Source organism: Bos javanicus, chromosome 10, assembly GCF_032452875.1.
Source record: "Bos javanicus breed banteng chromosome 10, ARS-OSU_banteng_1.0, whole genome shotgun sequence".
In the NCBI taxonomy this organism is placed as follows: domain Eukaryota; kingdom Metazoa; phylum Chordata; class Mammalia; order Artiodactyla; family Bovidae; genus Bos; species Bos javanicus.
The window spans coordinates 16,596,537-16,618,675 of record NC_083877.1 but is presented as its reverse complement, the minus strand read 5'-3'; the positions used below and the strand labels follow the sequence as shown (position 1 = coordinate 16,618,675).

At 47.5% G+C, this 22,139-nt stretch overlaps 2 long non-coding RNA genes across 5 annotated transcripts in view; both read right to left on the bottom strand.

Annotated features, from left to right (window-relative positions):
• Positions 1-2,958: 2,958 nt before the first annotated feature.
• Positions 2,959-10,447, bottom strand: LOC133255701 (uncharacterized). 4 transcript variants are annotated; one of them, XR_009739017.1, is made up of 3 exons: positions 8,762-10,447; positions 6,123-6,340; positions 2,959-5,920 (listed from the first exon to the last, which is right to left on the bottom strand). It is a non-coding gene; the product is annotated as an uncharacterized LOC133255701 (long non-coding RNA). The 4 variants fall into 4 exon arrangements; XR_009739016.1 differs by having other exon boundaries at positions 6,123-9,776; positions 10,322-10,447; XR_009739014.1 differs by having other exon boundaries at positions 6,123-10,447.
• Positions 10,448-10,454: 7 nt separating this feature from the next.
• LOC133255703 (uncharacterized) overlaps positions 10,455-22,139 on the bottom strand; it is a 28,503-nt gene continuing 16,818 nt past the window's right edge. The window contains exons 2-3 of the long non-coding RNA XR_009739018.1: positions 12,609-13,017; positions 10,455-10,743 (exon numbers count right to left, since the gene is read on the bottom strand). This is a non-coding gene — a long non-coding RNA (uncharacterized LOC133255703). The remainder of the gene's footprint in view (positions 10,744-12,608; positions 13,018-22,139) is intronic.

Genomic DNA, 22,139 nt, shown 5'->3' with positions numbered 1-22,139 from the left:
AGATGACAGATTTTGCACTTAGAGCTCTACTGCAAGGTCAAGGGCACTGAAATGGGGCTTGTTGGGACTTTTTTCTTCTTTCGTTCAGCTTCTAGGTTGCAGAACTCATCTTTCTGACAGCCTGCCTGCCTGAAATGGCTCGAAGAAGGCTTGCCTTTCCCAGAGCTTTTGTGGGGGAGGGCAGGGAGTAGGGGGCGCCTTTTTAGTAGAGACAAGCCAGGCTTGTCTCCCGTTCACAGCCCCTTCTCTGCTTGGCCTCCTGCTCTCCCTGCAGCCCAAAGCTCATCATGCCTCTGCCCCCAGCCCCCCTCTAGTGGCCTCATGGTGGCTCTCCATGGACCGCAGAAGGAAGACACACTTCTAAAGCTGTCTTCTAAGTCCCTTAGTGATTCGGCCTCGCCCTCAATACCCCAGTGTGTTTCCTTCAGTCCTACCAGATTACTTGTAGCTCCCGAAATGCCCCTTGCCCTCTGCCTCTATGTCTTGGCCTTTTCTGCCAACTGTTTCTTCTTCCTGTCAATTTCCTAGACATACATCAAAGCAGTGCCAGTATCAACTCCTTTGGAAAGCCCATCTGAGCCCCCTGCCCTGCCCTCCCAGACAAAGGAGGTATTCTAAATCTCTGTGACTCCCGGATCCTTCAAACACACAGCCTTGGGCATTTACCTTATTATAAGGCCATTTGTGCTCTTAGGCTCATCATCCCCACTTGGCTGTTTACAGAGACCAGCATGCTGCCCGTCATGGAACAGGGGCTTCCTGTTACATAGAGACAGGTACATGCTGGATAATTCACCCAGGTGTGAGAAATTGTGAAGGAAGTCCTTAATATCACCCTAATAACCCCTATCCCTGGCAGAACTCGTGACTTGCTGCGAACCAACAGGCCAGGATAAAGGTGATGTGGTGTTACCCCCTTGATTTGGTTACATTATCCAGCATGAGTAAAGGGCTGCCAATTTCACGATGATGTTGCTTTATAGAAAACTCTGTGCTGACATCCTAGAATGAGAGATCCTCCTTGCCTGCTTGATGAAGGCAGCAGCCATGTTTTGGAAGACACATAGCGAGGAACTGAAGGTGGGCAGCTCTAGGACAGCCTCCAGCTCCCAGCCAGCAAAAAGCAAGGTCCTTGGTCATACAGCCTCAAGGAATGAATTCAGCCACAACCTGAGTGAGCTTAGAATTGGATCCATCCCAGCTGAGCCTCCCAATGAGAATGCAATCCAGCCAAGACCTTGACTGTGAACCTGTGGGATCTGACACAGAAGACCCAGCTAAGCTATTCCTGGTCTCCTGATCCATGAAAACTGTGAGATGATAAATGTTTGTGTTGTTTTAAGTTACTACCTTTGATCTACTCTGCTACTCAGTGGTTAACAAACTGATAGATGGCTCTTAAAGACACATGCTTTGGGATCTGGAAGTCCCAAGTAATCTGGGGGAAATTCAGTTTCACTCTAATCAGTCAATGCATTGGCAGGAAATTTTTGCCAGCCAACTCATAGCAAGACTTCAGAACAAGGGCTTGGAGAGTGAAAACGGGGCTAGGCCTGGGGAGAGTGAGAGAGAGGCTTAGAAAAATGAGAGTCACACAGTCAGACAGGGAACAGGTAGAGCCCTGGGCCTGAAGTCAGGTTCTGGGTTCCAGACTTTGCAGATGGTTTGCTAGTAGGCTTTGGGCAAAGCAGCCTCTGTCTGGGTCTCTGTGATCTCATCTGCAGGCCAAGTGGTATAAACAGTCTGAGCTCCACAGCTCCCTCTGGCTCTGGCTTTCTCAGTGAATGGCAATTCAAGTTTGCCAAGGAACTCTACAGCTTAGAGTATGCTCAGTCTTTTACTTGTTCATTCATTCATTCCCCTTTCAATAACTCTTAGGACTACTAACCACGTAGAACATACATTTACTAACACCATTAAAAGAGTGACATACAATGAGTTAGGGGAGAGGGAAAGAAAGCTATGTGGGAATCCCAGGCTGAAGTAGACATCTGCTTGCATAGCTGTTCCCCACATCTCCTTAGGGTGGGGCTCCTTTTCCCACCTATGGGAGTGTCATTTGGTCCAGATTTGACCAATCAGAGTACCTCAAGCCTCTGGCCACTGTAAATGGTTCAAAAATGGGCATACACACCAAGCAGGACCAATCAGAATCTCCAATAGGACTTTGCTGCCAGAGGTGGTGGGAAAGATTCTCTTTCTTCTGGGGTTGCTAAGCTCATAGAATATAAGTTTGGGATAGTTTGGGGCTGCCTTGTGGAAGAAGCCTATCTGAAAGGGATCCTTGAATCCAGCTCCTGAATCCAGCCCTCTCTGAAGTCATCTCAACTTACTTGACCTGATAAATTATCTTTTTATTTAAAGTAGTTGAGGTTGGATTTCTGCCACTCATAACCAAAAGTATCTTCAATGAATGTAGATGTTATTTCTAATAATGAATGCGGTTATTTCAACTGAGCATGTAATTGAGCTCTGGGTCTCTTGGAAGCCAAAGTGAAAGGGGAACCACATTGCCTCACAAAGCTCCCCTCCACTGATATAACAAACCCAAAGCATCAAGAATGAGAGCCTTCACTGAAGAACTCGGGCCTTTTTCTCATGGACTTTTGCATTGGTGGCCCAGAATGACATCTCCCACAGCTGTTTCAGAAATGACGCAGAAACATTCCTCATATGGCTAGCTGCCTTTTGGACTGAATCTCAACCAAAGACCAACCAGAAAAACCAAGCATCTCGGGGCTCAGGAAGACTTCCTAGACCTTCACCCAACAAGGCAAATGGGCCATGAGGCTTGGGGTCCTGCCATGAGTTGTCCCTGGCCCCTCCTTCCATTGCCTCCCCAGAAACCTCTCCTCCAACTGCCACCCTGAGGTTGGACTGTAATCCGTCATTTCTTTGGTTGGAAGGTTGGTGTTTCCTTGCAAGGGACCACAAAGCCATATTACTTTCAAACTTAAATAAACAAACGCTTGAATCTGTGTTTTATTGGTTCCATACCATCTGCCATCTGGTTTGGGGGAGCAAGGAAAACTGTGGTTTTGTTGATTTTATATGTGTGTGTGGTGTGTGTTGTTGTTGTTGGTTTTTTGTGTCTTTTTTTTTTTTTTCCTTTTCCCTGTGAAAATTCCCTAAGGTTGAGCACTGGCAGCAATATGGGCTGGTTAAAAGCCACCTAGTTTCCCACGTCTTAACTCAGAGCTAAATGTTGGAGGCTGGTCTGGGTCCCCATATGCTAAGCAGCCTGTTGTGTGAAAATGAGATCTATACATATGCAGAGCCCCACAGCCCGGCTCCCAAGATCTGAAGAATTGTTATAAGCGAACCACAAGAAGTGCTTACTTAATGCTGACAGGCTGCACCCAGACCAAAGGCTAGAGCGGGGCGAATGGAAAGGGAACAGAGGAAGCTTGGTGTCTGAGCACCCTGGGGCTGTCAGAAAAGACAGCCCCGCCTTCAAGACCCGGGGTTGCTGGAGATCTCGAACCTGTAATGACTTGAAGGAGAAAATACGTCGCAGACACTGAGTGGGAAATAAGCCCCAGCCTGCCTGGAATCTTTAATCTGGAAAATGCAATGGTTGTTGGGGGTGGGGAGGGGCACATCCCACGGTGGAGGTGGAGTGAGGGCCACCGTCACCTCCTCTTCTGTTGGCCCAGCTGTTTCTGGCCGACAGAAACCTGAAGCTGCTCAAAAGGGCTGGGATGGGGAGGACTCTCAGAGTTTCTGTTTCTACATCTTTTAAGGCAGGTCTCCGGCTTCACCATCAATAAAATACAGACTTGGGGATGGGTCCCAGGACCCATGCCAGGCAGGTGATGAAAATGAGGGAGGCTGGCTGGGTGGGAACCCAGGGACATGTGCTAAAGGGCAGCAGGGACTCAACTGGCCCCAGCAATAGTGGCCACACAGGGCTGGGCTCCTGGGTGGCCAGATGGCCCACGTTCTCAGAAAAGGCCCAGAGTTTTGATTTGAAATCAGTGTTTCAATGCTGACTGCTATTGCAGTTATTGAAAACAATTCAATCAAATAAAACCTGTCTGCAGCCCACACAAGGCCCCCAGGTCTCCAGTTGATGACCGCTGTGGAAGAACTCAAGGAGACAGTCTTTGGAGAAAGCCAGGAATGAGGATCATCTCTTCCTATGCAAGGGCAGGGCCTTGCACAGGCCTAAGACCACACAGAGGTCCTCCCTAGTGCTGGCCCCTCCAGGCTTTGTCCACAGAGGCTTGGAAGGCCCTGCTGCCCCTGCCATCCCACCCAAGATGTCCTCCCTACTTCCTCCCGAGTCCTGGCAGGTGATGAGATTCCAGTGGCAGCCCAGTCATGCCAGGGACACAGCAACTGCCTGGGGCACTCAAGCTCTGACCATCCCTGGTCTTTCTGCCTTGCAACTCATTCCTGGAAAAGCGATGAGCTCTGCGATCTGCATGTATGACGCTCCTGCTGCACACACCCTCTGAGTCTCCACAGTTTGGTCACCTCCCAGTCACTCTTTTATAGTATCACAACTTGGCAAGGGGGTGACCTGTGAAAGTGAGACACAGCCATTCAATCTCCTGCTGGACGTCGTCTCTCTTGACACGATGTGAAACAGTCCTGTCTCAGGAGCTAAGGAAGTTTTAGTCCAGTTTTTCTGAGTTTTGTTATTGTTGTGCTTTCTTTATAATTAAGGTGTGGAAAATTCTAGATTCAGTTGAAGTTCCTGATAAAGAAACAGTTCAGATTTTTCCCAGTAACAAAATCTGCATATTTGTATTTCAAATAATGTAGCTGAAGCAAGGCAAAGTCCTCCTTTTTCTCTCTTTTGGCTTAATGAGCATCATTTATCCAGTATGAAATCTTTATACTGTATGTCCCACATGTTAGGAACATAGGTATTTTTTTAAAAAAAGGGTATATGTACATTAAATCTTGATATGATTTTTAAAAAAGGGCAGGCAGGAGCCCTGCTCTCCCATCAGCTGCTGTCTTGCTACTCGGTCCTGGTGAATCACTCACTCCTCTGAGCTTCATTGACTCCAACTGCCATCTGGACAGAGGGTGTTAGCTGGCCCCCTCCTTCTCTCCTGCAGAGTGATTGTGTGGGGTAGGGAAAGGGACAAGCATGTTAAGAACTCCCTTACCAAAAATTCACAGGCAAGCAGACACTATGCCATGTGGGCACAAAAGGCTCACAGTCTTGAAGTCCGCTTCTAGAAATAAGAATAGCCTGTGAGCTCATGGTGGCAGAGGGTAGGTCCTGCTACCTTTGGGTCCCAGAGCCTACTATGACAATTGCACAGACTCTGCACCCAAGTCATCATGGAATTTATTCATGTAAGAATCAGTTGGAATGGGTTGACATTGCACTTCACAACCCTTCCATCCCCTTGAGCCTCAACCCAACCCATGAGGTAGGATGAGGTAGGCATGGCTGTTCTCCAAGCAGAAGTGGGAAACTGAGACCCAGCAAGTTCAAGAGGGTTGTTAATGGCAGGTTGCAGAGAGAACCACAGCTAGATCTCAAGCCTCCCCACTTCTGAAGAATAATCCTTTTGGAGCTGTGGCTCTCAGGGGCTTCTCAAAGCTTTCTGGGGGTAGATGGTCTGGAAGTGAAAGTGCTCTCTGAGAGACATAGAGTTAAAGAGAGTAACTAATTAGCTGATTTGGTGTTAAACCAAATCCAAACTTATACCATATTCTAACATAGAGGTAAGGCCAGGCATCGAAGATTTATGAACCTGTGGGACAAATGGGGGAAAGAGAGGGAGGAATGAATTGAAAGAGTAACATTGAGACAAATGCATTACCATATATAAAATAGCCAGTGGAATTTGCTATATGACTCAGGGAGCTCAAACCTGGAGGGCGGTGGGAGGGAGGGGACATATGTACGCCCGTGGCTGTTTCATGTTGATGTACAGCAGAAGCTAACACAATACTGTAAAGCAATTATCCTCCAATTAAAAATTAAAACAAACAGAATCCGTAGGAGACAAAATCAGAATGAAGGGAACTCTATTGCTCACTGAATTTTGTTTTATGTTCTATGACCCACATCACTATATGATTTTTCCCAGGGTTAAGCCCCACCCCCACCCCCACCCCCACCTTTACAAGAGGCGCACCATATTAACACTCACCAGGTACTTGCCCAGGTCTATGAGTGTCTATCTGGGTCCCAAAACGTCTTGGCATGTTGGGCAGGTCTGAGAGGGAGTCCTGGGCTCCTCAGGTGGCCATGAACCCCAGGTCCATGAAAGGCGAGTCGCTCTGACACACGCACACTTGCCTGCACACTTGCAAGCACACGTGCATACACACCGAGAGGAAACCACATTCGGTCTAGGCTGGCCCCGAGCTGAGGAAGAAACTTCGAAGACTGACTACCCCACTCAGTAAATCAAGATGTGGGATTCAAACCACTTCCTCCCCCAGCTTTGTGTTAGGAACATCATCTACCTGCTTTGGGGCGGTGCTCACAGCCCGAGAGGGAGGGGAGCCATCCTCGCATGATGCTGACACAAACACCCATGCAGATGCCACGTGACTTACCCAGGGAAACAGCTAGTGAGAGGCAGGGCTGAGAGAGGCAATCAGATCTGCTTCTCCCACTGGAAGAGACTTCTGTGGACCCCACCCTGCACAAACCCCTGAAGACTGAGGTCCATAGACTCTGGTCCTTGGAGATGTCCAGGCGTCTGCCCAGAATTGGACAACAGACTTTCCTGTGCTTTCATCTTCCCCATCAGTTCCAGCTGAGTGTCTGGGACACTCCTCGACCATTTCCTGGGCTCATTTCCCCAGAAGGAGGTTCTGGAACATCCTCTTAAGTGTGATGGCCTTTCATCTAATTAGACACCCCCTTGGGAGTGAAAATTAAATTAGAAGGCCCAGACCTACATTTCAGAAAACATCCCACAAAATCATGGGTTGTCAGCCAACAGTGAGACCTCCTTAGGCAGAAGGGTTTTTCTATCATGGAAGCCCTGCCCCTTCCCGTTCCTCCACTCTCCCAGATAGAAAGGCAGGAGTCTTGGGTCCCGGGGAGTCATGGGCCCTTTGGGTCAGGCACTGAAGCCACTGAGCCCCCTTCAATGTGATCCCAGCTCCACATTCCCTTAAGGGGCTTACATAACCTCTGCTTGACCATCTCCTGCCACAGGGAGCTCACTACCGGTCTCCGATAATCTCACAATTCAGAAAACATTAGGCATTGGGATGTGCTTCCTCCTCTGAGCTGCCATCTGCCTCCCTGTTCATGAGATTCACTGGCAGTTCTCATTCTTCCGTGTGGGACACACAGGATGAAGCAAACAATTCCTCAAAACTGCAACCACAGCCTGCAGCAGAGGCAGCTATTTCTAGTCTAAGATAGGACTCTGATCTCTGTATATGCTTGCGTTCATTACATCTACCAGAAAAGTCCTGTTTGTAAGATGAGGAAGTCTGGACAGAGCGAGTCTAAGGCCCCTTCCAAATCTGTCCTTACGTCCATGCCAGGGAAGACACGGGCAAGAACTCGAGGTTTCTGAAAGCCAGCAGCTTGGAAACCAGGAACAGAATCTGCATTTCCTGGTTACTGATCTGGCGTGTGATCTCCACCCATGGGGACATGAGAGCATCACAAACATATAAACACAGCCTGAGATGAGGAAGACCACTCTCATATTCAAAGGGGAATGAAGGGCTTCCCAGGTGGTGTAGTGGTAAAGAACCTGCCTGCAATGCAGGAGGCACAGAAGATGTGGATTCAATCCCTGGGTTGGGAACATCCCCTGAAGAAGGGGGTGTCAACCCACTCCAGTATTCTTGCCTGGAAACGCCATAGACTGAGGAGCCTGCTGAGCTACAGTCCATAGGTCACAAAGAGTTGAACACGACTGAAGCGACTTAACACATAGAACTTCCCACAGCCAAGGAGATAGGATTGGATATGGTCCAATAAGTTTCCATGGAGGAAGAGAGCCTGTCACAAGAAAGCAAATCAGGAGGACAGAAAGAGCTTGAGCTGAGATAAGGACTCCCATCCCAGCTCAGTCATCAACTAGCTAGCTGATCTTGAGATGTTGCTTGACCTCCAGCTCCTTGATTTCTTCCTCTGCTAAATGAGAGACATTGAGACAGCTGATCTCTAAGCTCAAAAGTCAGAGAATAAATAGGGAACATAAAAGTGGGCCAAGAAACAAGCTTGGCATTTGCTCAGTTTTAGTAAAGCTGTCCACAAGACTGACAGTCACATGGCACCAGACAGATATGAATGAAGCTTTAGGAAGATGGGGACCACGTGTTTATTATCACTGAAGCCCAGTGCCCAGGCGAAGGCGGCCATTCCTAAAGGGGAGAGAGTGTGAGTGTTAGTGTGGTAGAAACAAAGGCTAGAGTCTAGGTCCAGGGCCATCATTGTCAACCAGGAGCCTTAAGCACACTGTGTAATCTCTCCAAGCCTCCTCTTTAACACAGGAGCAATCCCTGCTACTGCCTGGAGCTATCATAAGGCCGAAAAGAGCTGAGTGCCTGGCACACAGTAGGGGCCCAGCGGCCAACTATGGAGGCCGAAGTTGGCCATATGTGCACCTGTGTGGGAGGAATAAGCCTTAGTGAAATTCTGGAATCTTGCATTCTTTAGCTGCCTGGAAGGACCTTAATCTTGCATGTGGCTCAGAAATACACCCATCTTTTTCTGTCTATCTCTCAGACACACACACACACAGAAAGAAAGAGAAAACAGCAGTTGGCCTGGGGCGTCCCCGGGCATTGGAAAAACGTGCAGAACAAGTACCTGATGCAATAAATCAAACTGTGGGATCCAAATCCAAGCCGGGGTCCAAGCTCCAGCTCCAGCTGCATCAGAGGCTGGGCCCTGCTCTCTGTTCTGACAGCCAGTGATGCCGCCAGGAGGTGCCAGCCAACTCCCTGGGCCACTCCGGAGGTGGCTGACCCTTCTTGGGAGCTTGGGAGTGGCTGAAGTGAGAGGGAAGAGAGAAGTGGGCTGCTGGCCATGGGAGGTTTGGCTCAGCTTAGCCAAGGAGATGGCGAGAAAACCTGATTGTGGCAAACCACCCCAATTTCCTCAGTACGAACGTTGGAAGGGATTGTAGAAAGACACAAAGATGTGTTCACTAGAGGCCCAAGGTGGGGTGGAGACTCAGACTCTAGTTGCTGTGTGGCCCTAGGCCAGTAACTGCCCTTCTCTGGGCCTTGGTTTTATCATGAAAAATTGAGGACTTAGGCTACAGGAGAGCCTCTAGGAGCCTTTTCTGCAGTATGATTTTGCTACATTTCTCTCATAGAGTTGAGCTAGCCTGCTTCTTAAAGGGCTTCAGTTCAAAAAAGCAGTTAACTGAATGTCAATTGCATGCCAGGCACTTGTGCTGAGCACTGGTTGGGCCAAGAAGAAAAGTCATGGCTCCTGTTTCAACGCTGCCAAGGAGCTCACAGTCTTATGAAGGGAAGCACATATTTAATCAAATATGTATAATATAAGACAGTACACCCCACAGTAGCAATCCATTCTCCCAGGGAGACTGGGGAAAGATCCACGGAACGGAGGGATACCTGGGTGAGAGTCTGAGAGATGAATAAGAACTTTCCAAATTACTGAAGGCAAAGGGAACAGCAGAAACCAAGTCAAAGGTTAGTTTCAGTGGGTATGAAAACTCATCTATGTGGTTATAGTGTGAGAGGGATGGAAAGCCACACTTTTATCTCTCTGGGAACAGAGTGTGGAGGCCATGAGTGAGAGCCAGAGAATTTGTTCTTTACCCGGTGGGTGATGGGGAGCCATAGAAGAGTTCCTGGAAGGGGAGGGACAAAACCAGTTCTGAATTTTCAGACCATTTATGTTGGTAGCACCATAAAGCTCACAGATCAATACACCCCTGCCCATGGATCAGATCTAATCCACAGCTTTTTTTAATGGCCTGTAAACTTTTTTTTCTTTATGATAGTTTTTTACTACAACTTGATTGAGATATAATTCACATACTTGTATAATTCACTCATTTCAAGTATGCAATTCGATGTCTTTTAGCATACTCACAGAGTTGTCCAACCATGACCGCTATAAATTTTAGAACATTTTCATCTCTTCAAAAAGAAATCCTCTTCCTTTTGAATAAGCTAACACACCTCATTCCCCCACTCACCTCCAGCCCTACTTTCTGTCTCTATGGCTTTGCCTGCTCTGGGGATTTCATGTAAATGGAATCTATAATATCTGGCCTTTTATGTCTGGCTTCTTTCACTAACCACAATGTTTTCAAGGTTCTACCATGTCACAGCATGAATCAGGATCTCATTGCTTTTTGTGGCTAAATAATATTCTATTGAATGGATATACCATATTTTGTTGATCCACTCATCAGTTGATTGGAGAAGGCAATGGCACCCCACTCCAGTACTCTTGCCTGGAAAATCCCATGGATGTAGGAGCCTGGTGGGCTACAGTCCATGGGGTCACTAAGAGTTGGACACAACTGAGCGACTTCACTTTCACTTTTCATTTTCATGCATTGGAGAAGGCAATGGCAACCCACTCCAGTGTTCTTGCCTGGAGAATCCCAGGGACGGGGGAGCCTGGTGGGCTGCCGTCTATGGGGTCGCACAGAGTCGGACACAACTGAAGCGACTTAGCAGCAGCAGCAGCATCAGTTGATAGATATTTGTGTTGTTTTCACCAGAGAAGAATATGCAATATAGATTCGTATGGCTTCCAAAGCCTAAATGGCTACTGTCCAGCTCTTCACACACTAGATGCAGAGCCTAGAGAACAAGAAGACAGGACTGGAAGGACTGACAGGTCAGGGACTCTCAGAGTTCCCAAGTGAGATATGACAGTGGCCTCAACCAAGGGAAAGGATACACATTTGTGGTGGCCAAATCAGCTGCACTCGGAAACAGATCAGATGCTTGGGTATAGGGGTTTCTGAGGAAAATCCATTTACCATAAAAAAAAAATCCAGTTCGGATGGAGTGAGTCATCTGCAGTGAAGTCACTGGCTGATGGCAAAGCCGAGCTAAGAATCCACTTTCTTCTTGCACACAACTCATGGACTTGTGAGATTTCTGATCACCTTTCATAGGGAAGTGGCCTGAACTGGTGGCCTTGACCTTGCAATATAAGGCTTCCACCTCTAGGCTAACCAGGACAGGCATGCACTCCACACTGGCATGGTATCTCAGAGAGAGTGGCAGCGTCTCCTTGAGCCACCTGCAGTGTTAATATCTCATGTGTCCCTCAAAACACCTTTGCAAACATCTCCCAATCAAGTGGCTTCATTCTAGGTGAATGGATCGGTCCCTCCTCTGCTGTCTTCCTCCAGTCCTGCCTCTAGTCCTGCCTTCAATCCTGTGAGCTCTTCAGTGCTCACCACTGTGCTGAGACCAACTTCTGCTCAGCTACAGGCAGAAGCAGCTACGGTTTCCCTACCAAGTTTGCTTGGGAGACCAGGACACATGACTCCTGCAAAGCGACAGGGTACCAGGACAGCCTCCTGGGGTCCCAAAGGAACCAGGACAGAGTCTTCTCTGCCGAACTTGTGACTTATTACTGTGCCTTCCAATCTCCTGCAGCTTCTCTGGATTTCAAAAGAATCCAACACTGAGCTTGGTACTTAAGGCTCTTCCCCATCCCTACCTAGCCTCCATACACCTCTCCAGCCACATCTCCTTCCCTTCCCCACATCTACACTCTCTGCTCCTCTCTCACTTCTTGGTCCCCAAACTCACCACACCCCTCTCCTGACCCTGAGCCTTCCTCCTTCTCTTAGCATTGTCCGGCCCTTCTGCCATCTTCAGCCAGAAAACTCCTGTTCATCCTTCAAAATCCATTGAAATATTCTGCCTCTGGGAAGTCTCTCCCTCTAGCTCCTGTTCATAACGTCGGCCATGCTGAATTGTGACAGTCCCATTCTTCTGTCTTTCTCCCCTACTAGCCCAAGCCTTTTGTCGTTCTCCCAGCCCATGGTCTGGGCCCTCTAAATATTTGCCAAGTCAGTGAGTGAGCCAGCAAACATTCAGTCTGCTTGTCCTTCAGTTTGAAGGGGAATTTCATTTTTGAAGTCCCTCTGGGTCTTTCAGAGGAAGCCGCTTCCAGCCTCGCTACTTTCCCTTCTATTGATCTTGGGATTTATGGTACTATTGTTTCCTTTTATTAGGCTGTAATGGCCTCCGTTAAAACATGTTACATGGAAATAGGCTAATTAAGTATGTCAAATAAGTCACCGTCCCACAGAGGGCCCGGGCCTCCCTGGGCAGGGCCACGGTGCCTCGCAGCAGAGAGAGACAGGCAGGGCTCAGGGAGAGCGTGTCCTCCTCACCCTTGTCTCTCAGAGGAAGGGAGAGCCCCCCCCCCGACCCCCACCGTGTGTCTGAGGCCTCACTCTATTGCTCTGGGTGCCTCCCGGAGTAGGTGTGAGATGCCCCGCTGGGTGTTCTCTGTTCAACAGCACGAGTCAGAGTTGAAGCATCCATGCTGGGGACCACACGTCCGCTCCTCAGCTTGTGCCTAGCTTAGATGCCTACACCCCTCACAGGAAGAGAGACCGGGTGCACATCTGCGTTCCAGGAGAACCTCTAGTGGCAGACCTGAGATGATCAGACTCTGGTAGGAAACCTGTCCCACTCACCTCTATCTGTCCGTTTCCAATCCACGCATGTTTGCAGGAAGCCGAGCTGGCAGGAGATGCCCCAGGCCTTGGAGGCTGCCTGGGAATGCTTTTGAGGCACTTCGGATAAGCCCTTGGGCTAGTGAAGAACAGACTCCAAGACAGTTGTGTTCTTTTGAAACACAGATATCATGCTGGGTTCTTCTGGTCCATGGGGAAATGGAGGATTTGATGAGATTCTCACGAGAAAGAACCCCTTAAGGAAAAGGACTTTAACTCATACGAAAACTTTTCAATTTTGCTCTGCCGTGGGGAACACCTCATTGACTGCTGAATCTGTTCTTCTGGACTCAGTCAAGTCCATTGCCTTACCCTCCCTTGAACTTCTGAAGATGAATTGTCTCCATGAGTCCGTGACAAAGCATTACTCCTGTAAAATGGAGAAGGAGGAGTCTGTGCTCAAAGAAGTTTGCAGGACCCTGTATTAACAGAGCTAGACAGGCTGGTTTACTCGGAGCTTCTCAGAGCTCACACCAGGTTCATGTAGGGTTTCCAAGTGTGGCAGGTCCCAACTTTTTACTATACCCTCCCAATCTTGGAATCATATGTCCTTGCCCTTTGTCATATGACCTTGCAGCGTTTCCCACTAGGTTAAGCCATGTGTATTTCTAGTTCTCACTGATGTTCACCTTCGTCACATGACTGACTCTGGCCGGTGGAGGGTGGGTGGAAGTGGGGTGTCTCAGAGCTGAAATGGAAACAGGCGTGGCAAGTGTCTGCTGGCTTTCTCTCCAGTTTTCACCACTGCCATGAAAAGAGCACAGCCCCGGCACCCGCTATCCCAGAAGGTAGCTGGTGGAGAGACTTAAAAGCAAGCTGTTCAGCACTATTTACAACAGCCAGACATGGAAGCAACCTAAATGTCCATCAACAGATAAGAGAAGCTGTGGTACATATATACAATCAAATACTACTCAGCCGTAAAAAAGAATGAAATAATGCTATTTACAGCAACATAAATGGACCTAGAGATTATCATACAAAGTAAAGCAAGTCAGAAGGACAAACACCATATATTAAGTTTCCCTTACATGTGGAATCTAAAATATGACACAAATGAGCTTACATACAAAACAGAAACAGGCTCACAGACATAGAAAACAAACTTATGGCTACCAGAAGGGAAGGAGAGTGGAGAAGGATAAATTAGGAGTATGTATTAACAGATACAAGCTACTATCGTAAAACAGGTTAAGTAACAGGGTCCCACTGTAAAGCGCATGGAACTATATTCAATATTCTATGAGATCTTCCCAACCCAGGGATCAAACCTGGGTCTCCCACATTGCAGGCAGATTCTTTACCATCTGAGCTACCAAGAAAGCTCCTCAATATTCTGTAATAAACCATAATGGAAGAGAATATGAAAAAGAATATAGAGAGATAAAACTTCGCTATACACCAGAAACTAATACAATGTTGTAAATCAACTATACTTTAATTAAAAAACAAAAAAATAAACACTGGCTCCGATCAGAACCAGAGCAACTCCAGGCAGCCCCTAGGCCTGGGGAAGAGAAAGCAGAATTGAGATGGTTGGTTACTTATCTGTAACTGACTATATGAGTTTCCTACTGCTACTGTAACAAATCATCACACACTGAGTAGCTAAAAGCAGCACACATTTACTCTCTTATAGCTCTGGAGGTCAGAAATCCATCAGTCTCACTGGTCAAGTCAAGGTGCCGTCTGGACTGGTTGCTTCTGGAGACCCCCAGAAGAGAACCCCTTGCTTGCCTTTTTCAGCTTCTAGCGGTCACCTATATTCCTTGGCTCATGGCCCCTCTTTCCACCTTCAAAGTCCACCACTCCAGTTTCTACTTCTGTCACGACATCTCCTCCTCATGCTGATCTTCTTTCCTCCCTCTCATAGGGACCCTTGCTATGACATTGGGGCCACCTGAATAATTCAGAATCATCTTCCCATCTCAAGATTCTTAACCTCATCACATCTGCAAAGTCCTTTTTGCCGTACGAGGTGACTGTCATAAATCCTGAAGTGTAGGATGAGGGTCATTTGGGGGTGTTACTCAGTTCATCACCCTGAATGATATAAAAAAGGCTAAGAATATATGAAAGTGAGGTGTTAGTCCCTCAGCTATGTCCAGCTCTTTGCAGTCCCACAGACTGTAGCCTGCCAGGCTCCTCTGTCCATGGGATTCTCCAGGCAAGAATACTGGAGCGGGTTGCCATTTCCTTCTTCAGGAATCTTCCTGAGCCAGGGATCAAACCTGGGTTTCTTGCATTGCAGGCAGATTCTTTACTGTCTGAGCCACTGGGGCAGACCCTACGTAAGAATGTATAGGTTTTCCCTAAATTAATTGAATTTTTTTTCCACATCTCAGAATATCTCCTCCCTTCTCCTGAGGATGCCAGTTTTGGAAATTGGGCCTTCCTCGATTATTTACCAGTTCTGTCGCTAATCTGCAGTTATTGATAAACGGGTACCCCAGTACCTACTATAGGATTATAAATTCCTACAGGTTCAGTTCAGCCGCTTTCTTTGCTTGGTGGTCTTCTCTCCTAGTCTGTAAATAGCAATAACGTCATCTGTCAGAGTTGAACTGACTGAATTATAGGAAATAATTTTGAGTGTGTTATATAGGGACTAGCCATAACTTCTAAATAAATGGCATTTGCCTTCCTTGCCTGCCTGGGCTGAAGCAGAGAGAAACTAACAGCAGGCTGCCATGGTGGACAGAAAATGCTCTTTGGCTGGTGGAGGTAAAAGCTCCCTGACACCCGCATCCCCGCTTTGTACCCTCGGTTTTTCCTTCTGCAGTGTTAGGCACGCAGCATGCACTGTCCTTCGTCTCTCTGTCCTGTCCTCTCCTAACATATGGAAGACCCAGGGGGAGGTGAGCAGGAACGGGATTGCAGGGGTTAATGAGCCTGACTCACCACTCAATAGCTGTGTGGCTTTGGGAATAGTCCTTGTTTTCCTGGGGCTTTGTCTTCCCCCTGTGCTAACACAAGACTGGATCAAGTGCCCCAGGGCCTCTCCCTACCACATTCAAAACCCTCACGTCTGTGACTCTCCCTTTTCCCACTATTCTGTTCAGCCCAGGCTCTGGACCCCATTGGTACTGAAGCAACATTTGGCAAGGAGAACACTGGCAGCCCTTTTTGTGCAATCAGTTCCTATTTTGCATTTTAGTGGGCTCCTTAAACCAATATACCCTTCAGAAACCTAAAGAAAAAATGGCAAATTACCCAAACTCCAGAACATAAGGACATATTCATAATCATTGGGTTTCCAGGGACCTCAAAACCCCTATGCAAAGCAGATAAATAAATGCCCCCTGGGGAGTCCTGAGGACCAGAGGCAATGGTAGGTTACAAACCCACTGGAAAGTTCCAGTCCGGAAGCCCACCAAACCTTTTAGAGTCACCAAGCTCTTCGTGGATGATCAACACCCTTATTTCATGAGAGGATGACCAAGAAAATGGTTAAGCCCCAAAAGCTTCCATTCCTTGATTCTGCCTGCTCTAAAATCTGGGATGATTCCTGCTATTAATATTTTAAGCAACTAATTTGACATTTTTCCATTTAATTAACTTGCATATATATGAGAACAGGGTGCTGAGAGTACCATGACATTTAAACAAAGTCATTTAAGTTTGCCTGTTTCTGGTCGGGGGAGGACGGTGTTGCTCTTTTCTTTGCCTTTTTTTTCTTTTCTCTCCATTTCTGTTTCGCATTCCTGATCCTGAGGCTGGCTTGTTAGCTCAGAGAAATGACCAAATTTCTCAAAGCAAATGTGCCATAATCTCAACCTAGGTGACGTGGGTGGGCCCGGCGCTCTAGGCTGCGGAGCTTTTAAATTCGATCCTGCTCTCTTCCAAGCTTTTGTGCAAATGGCGTTTGAATCAGAGCAGGCCCGAGTCACAGGCTAATGTTTTCCGGTTGCCACACCAACCCTGGGTTGGGGGTGGGGAAGGGGCGGCGGGCATGCCCAACATTTATCAAACGTCACCATCTCGGCAGAAGAGCTGGGGTTTCAAGAGGCAAACAATAATTCCGTGGCGATTTTCTCTTCCAAATGACAAATAATTGCTGTCATATTATCAAATGATTAAGAAATAAAGGAAAATGGACAAATAGAGTTTAGCCATTGAGGGATGGTGTGGGGGGGACCAGGGAGATGCTCACTCAGTGTTCCGTAATTGAAAAATTGTACCCTAATTAGCTCCCACCCCAGAAAATTCATGAGTTCTAGGCGCCATCCAATCCCCAGCCCGCCAAGTCACAGAACTTGCGGCCCTTCAAGTTTAGTGCTGGTTTCAGAAGGGGTTCGCCGTCTCCAAATGGTTTCAGAGAGCGAGACGCTTCAGCTCGCTCAGCCCTCAGAAAGGATCCATTACTTCATACTTTCATCTGCCATAATTAATCACAGATTTTTCTCTGCCTATCAGCTTCTCCGGCTGCTCTCTCCACGTGAACCTGGGCACTCCTGGCTCCAGCTTCTCCGTGGTGGTCAGCCCAGCCAGGCTCGGACGTGCCACAGAAACTGCATTCCCCGGATGCAAAACGGCACCCCCCAATCCGAGGCATCTCAGCGGGAGAAATGGTCCTGCATTTGAAATGAAACCACATTTGCAAACTAAACTCACAGGACTCTAGAGATATTCCTTGTCTCTGTTTCTACCCACTTTTGGGATACTCCCTGGGGATTTCTAATGAGGCTGTCAGACTTCAGGAAGAATATAAGAGAAGAAGCGTCCCCATTCTCCCCCATCCCCTCCCCCTGGGCAAGGGTTTCAAGCCCAGCTCCATGACCTCATTAGATGCGTGACCCTGGGGAAGAGACTTGGTCTGTCTGAGCATGAGTTTTTCCTTTTATAAAATGCAGCTAATGGTGCCTACCTTTCCAGAATGTGATGGTGTATGGTTGCTAGCACCGCCTCTTGATCCTTCTATATGAAGTTGGGATAATAATCTTACCTACCCACTGGGATTTAATGACAATTGAGTAGAGACTGCATTATATGTTCCTTGCACAAAGTTAGTATCCAGTAAATATTTGAATTGAACTGAACTGAATCGTACATAATTGGTTGATTCATTCATTTAATCCATCAGCTAATAGTTGTTAAGTGACTGTTTTCTGTCAGACACATTATTTGGCATAGGATAGACGAAGGGGAATGAGACAGACTTGATTCATGCCCTTGGGGGCTTACATTCTACGGGGGAAAACACTCAAGAAAGACAAAATTTTTAACAAAACACAGGTTGTAAAAATTCTATTTAAAAAAATAGACAAGAACTCAGATAGAGGATAAAGAGTTGCATGGTGACTTTTAAATGAAAATCTAGAGGCTAACGAGAAATCATGTGAGGAGTAATAGAGAAAAGCGTTCCGAGCAAGGGGAACAGTATGGGAGAAGCAGAGTGAATCTTAACACATTTCAGGCGCCGAGCACAGGCCATTAGTCAGGGTGAATGGTGCTAGTTGCTAGAGCACATCTGCTGCTGCTAAGTCGATTCAGTCGTGTCCGACTCTGTGCAACCCCATAGACGGCAGCCCACCAGGCTCCCCGTCCCTGGGATTCTCCAGGCAAAAACACTGGAGTGGGTTGCCATTTCCTTCTCCAGTGCATGAAAGTGAAAAGTGAAAGTGAAGTCGCTCAGTTATGTCCGACTCTTAGCGACCCCATGGACTGCAGCCCACCAGGCTCCTCTTTCCATGGGATTTTCCAGGCAAGAGTACTGGAGTGGGGTGCCATTGCCTTCTCCATAGAGCACTGTAAGCCCAAATCTTAGTGATTTCAGCCAGTAAAAGTTCATTCCTCCTCCTTGTCAGAATCCATCAGGTAGGTAGTCTTTCAGTGTTTCAAAACCTAAACTCCTAGTTAGCTGTTCTGCCATACTCTAGGATAGCAGTCCCCAAACTTTGGGGCACCAGGGACCAGTTTTGTGGAAGATAAAGTTTTCCAATGAGCCGAGGGTGAGGTGGATGGTTTGGGGATGATTCAAGCACACTTTATCTAGTTATTGTGTACTTTATTTCTATTATTATTAACATCAGATCCACCTGAGATCATCAGGCATTAGATCCCAGAGGTTGGGGATCCTTGCGCTAGGGTCTTCTTGGAATTGTCCACCGCATCTTCCAGTTGCAGCCAAGAGCAAAGAGGAAAAGCTCCTGGTACACTCTGGAGGCCAAGCCTGGAGGTGGTGTATGTCATCTCCACTCATATTCCATTCACCAGAACTGAAGTGCATGGCGCTGCCCGACTGCAGAGGGACTGAGGGTAGAGTCCAGCTACATGACAAGCAGGATAATAAACAGGTTAGGAGAACACATGGCATTTTTCTGCCTCACAAAGTGCATAAGGGTGGGTGGTGAGACATGAGTTGAGAAGTAGATGGCCGGGTCGTGCAGGTCATCGTGTAAACCAGGGGAGGAAGTATCAGTTGGATGCTGCCCCGACCCATGACGGACCAGACATTCCAGGATATTCCATCCACACCAGTTTGCATCTTATTCAGTGAGAAGGGGAAGCCAGTCCACATCAATGATCTTTTAATATATCTTAAGAGCTGCTCTGAGGAGATGGTCCCTTGGAGGTGCCCTGCATTCAGGTGATGGGGGAAGAGGATGGAGGGAAGTTGACAGATGTGGAAATGTCACCCCCATTGGATCTGATTTCAGTCTCACTGGCTAACCAACATTCAGACCCCTGCTGACCAACTAGGGGTACCGAACAAGGCTCCAAAAGGTTGGAGAAAACAAAAGCACTGGGCAAGGCAGCTGGCTGTGAGGATTAATTCCAGAAATGACCACCTGGACCAATAGCTTGGAGTCTGTTTCCTCACTGGACCTTGGCCTCCTGGCCCAGTGCACCAGCAGACCCTCTCCAGGTCATGCTTTCAGTGGCAGGGAGAGAGATTAACACTCCATTAGGTTGGTTCCAACTGGTCCCAGTGCAAGTGGCCAGAGGGCAGCTGGGAGGCGGTGGACAGTCTGCGAAGAGCATGACCACTCCCAGAGCACAGCCTCCAAGTTGTTCAGTTTAATCTTTCCAACTGGTCTGGGAGGATGGAGTTACCATTGACTCCATTTTACAGGTTGCTCCTGTGACTTGCCCGAGGGCTACCCTGTGAGTGACAGCCCCAGGATTGAACACAAGTCTTCTGTTCGTTCTGGAGCACCACCATGGAGTGCTCCACTGGCAGGATTCATCCAGGCTCACTTGGAGGCCAAATGATGAGTGAGGATCTGCCTGGGTCTCTTCACATTCCATGCTTCCTGTCAACATGGTGGTGGCCTCCTTGAACTGGATCCAGCCCTCTGTCATGATGCACCAGTTGTCCTGCTAAGCAATGCCTTTGGACAAGTCATTGGCTTACCAAGCTGACTGATCTTTAGAATTACCTGGCAGCCTTTAAACATACACCATCCTGAAATACCCCGGATGTATTGAAACAGAGGGCCTGGCAGCTGTGCTTTTAAAATCTCCCCAGGTGCTCAGATAAAAGCACTATGGCATTGCCAGTGGGTGTGTGGGTGGGTTAAGTGAGGCTCAAGGAGGAAGTGTTATCAGGTAGTGAATTAGTGACAGAGTCAAGAGAAGAAGATGGGCCTCTTGCCTTTCTCACCTCTTTTTCCACAAGACTATACTGTTGCTTTGTAAGCAGTTATGGGAAAATGCATCCTTACCAACAATCTAAAATGTCACAGCTGGACAGGAGCTTTGAGTTTATCTTTCCAACCCAGTGGTTCCCAGTTGCCCATTGGACCAGCCGTGTCAGTGTTATATGAGATGCTTGTTACAACACAGGTTCCTGGCCTCCCCCTGTACCTACTGTATCAGCACTGGGGAGATGCAACATTGGAAACTATATTTGTAAGTATCTTTGGTGATTCTGATATTAGCCTTGTTTGGAAACCATGGATCCAGTCCTTCTCGTTTTATAGTCAATTCAAATCCAGTCCTCCAAGAGAAGTGATTGGCCTAAGACCACCTGGTCTAGAAGTCGAGTTTTCTGGCTCAGTCCAGAGCTCTTTCCACTACTCCTCACATATCTGAAAGCCCAGACATGTGTAGGGGCAAGAGAGGGAGGTGGTCAACCAACAACATCCAGAGAGACAGTTAGGCTGAAAGAGCTACATCAGAGAAACATCTAATTAACTGTTCATAGCAGGTTTTCTTCCCCTGGTGATCGATGCCTATTCTCCCTTCTCTTGCTAATACCTCCCCTCACTCATCCTAATGTGATCAGTTATTCCCAGAAATAAATTATGCACACAATGTACAGTCTATTAGGTAATCAGTGGGACGCTGGCCCAGCAGCCAGAAGGCAAGACAGGCTGTCTGGAGCGACAGCCAATGGAAGGGGCAGTGCAGACCCAGTGGGTGGAAATCTTTTAAGTGGAAAACCCTCCAACAAGGAAACTGGGCTTTCAGATATGAACTTTCAGGCCAAACTTGAAAACAACTGGAAGCACCAGTACAGCTCGATTCAGGCTACAGTTCCCCAGGCCAGCCACTTCTCCAAGACCTCCCATCTCCCACACCTCCAATCCCTGCAGGAGTTCTGTTTCTGATCCAGCTGACACTACAGCCAGCTTCTCAGATCTTGGTGTGGTCGTGGATCACCGGGAATACCATCAAGATGGAGGTTCTGATTCGAGGGTCCTAGATGGGGTGGGGGGGGGGGCTGAAACTGCACTTCCTGACAAGCTCCCAGATGATACCAATGCTGCTGGTCTGAGCAAGAAGGGCCTAGAGATGAGCGTCGGCTGAGCTGGGTGGTCAGCTAAGTCCCAACCACCAAGTGTTCACTGCTTGGTCCTTTCCCAGGCCAGTCTCTTTGAATGTGCTGTTTCCTCTGCCTACAGTTCCTCCTTTCTGCTTAGAAAACTCCTGTTTGCTATTGACATTCTGGATTGGGCCATGTCTCACCCCTAAAATCTTCAGTGACCCCCTCCTGCTTCAAGTAGACTTAGGGGAGATGATACTTTCCTATACATCAATACTTAACTCTTTTGTGACAGTAGTTCATCTGTCACTCAAAGGCCTGGGAACTCTGAAAATTGCACGGACTCTGCTAGCCACCAGGCACCACAGGGCCTGAGAACTTCTGAGAGATCTCTCAGAGAGTTTAATACCCAAAACAAAATTGGATTGGATCCAAGACCTGAAGGGAAAACTTTGCAATAGAAACGAATAATGAAAACAATAGAAAAGTTTAACGAAACATCTACCAAACAAAACATTACATCAACCTCATTAATGGTTTCATTGAGTATTCATAAAAATTTTGTTATATTTGACAACGATGTGTAGGTTAGATTTTCTCACTTTGCAAGAATTCTTGAGTACCTCGATCATTGCTGAGAAATCAAAGCCAAGTGTAAATTGAATGAATTACTGTGGCCAAATAATTTCAAAAGCAAGATTAGAAAAATAATTTTTTTAAACATAAAAAAATATACTTAATACAGAATATGGGTGAACTTCAGCAAGTTTGATATGTTCAGG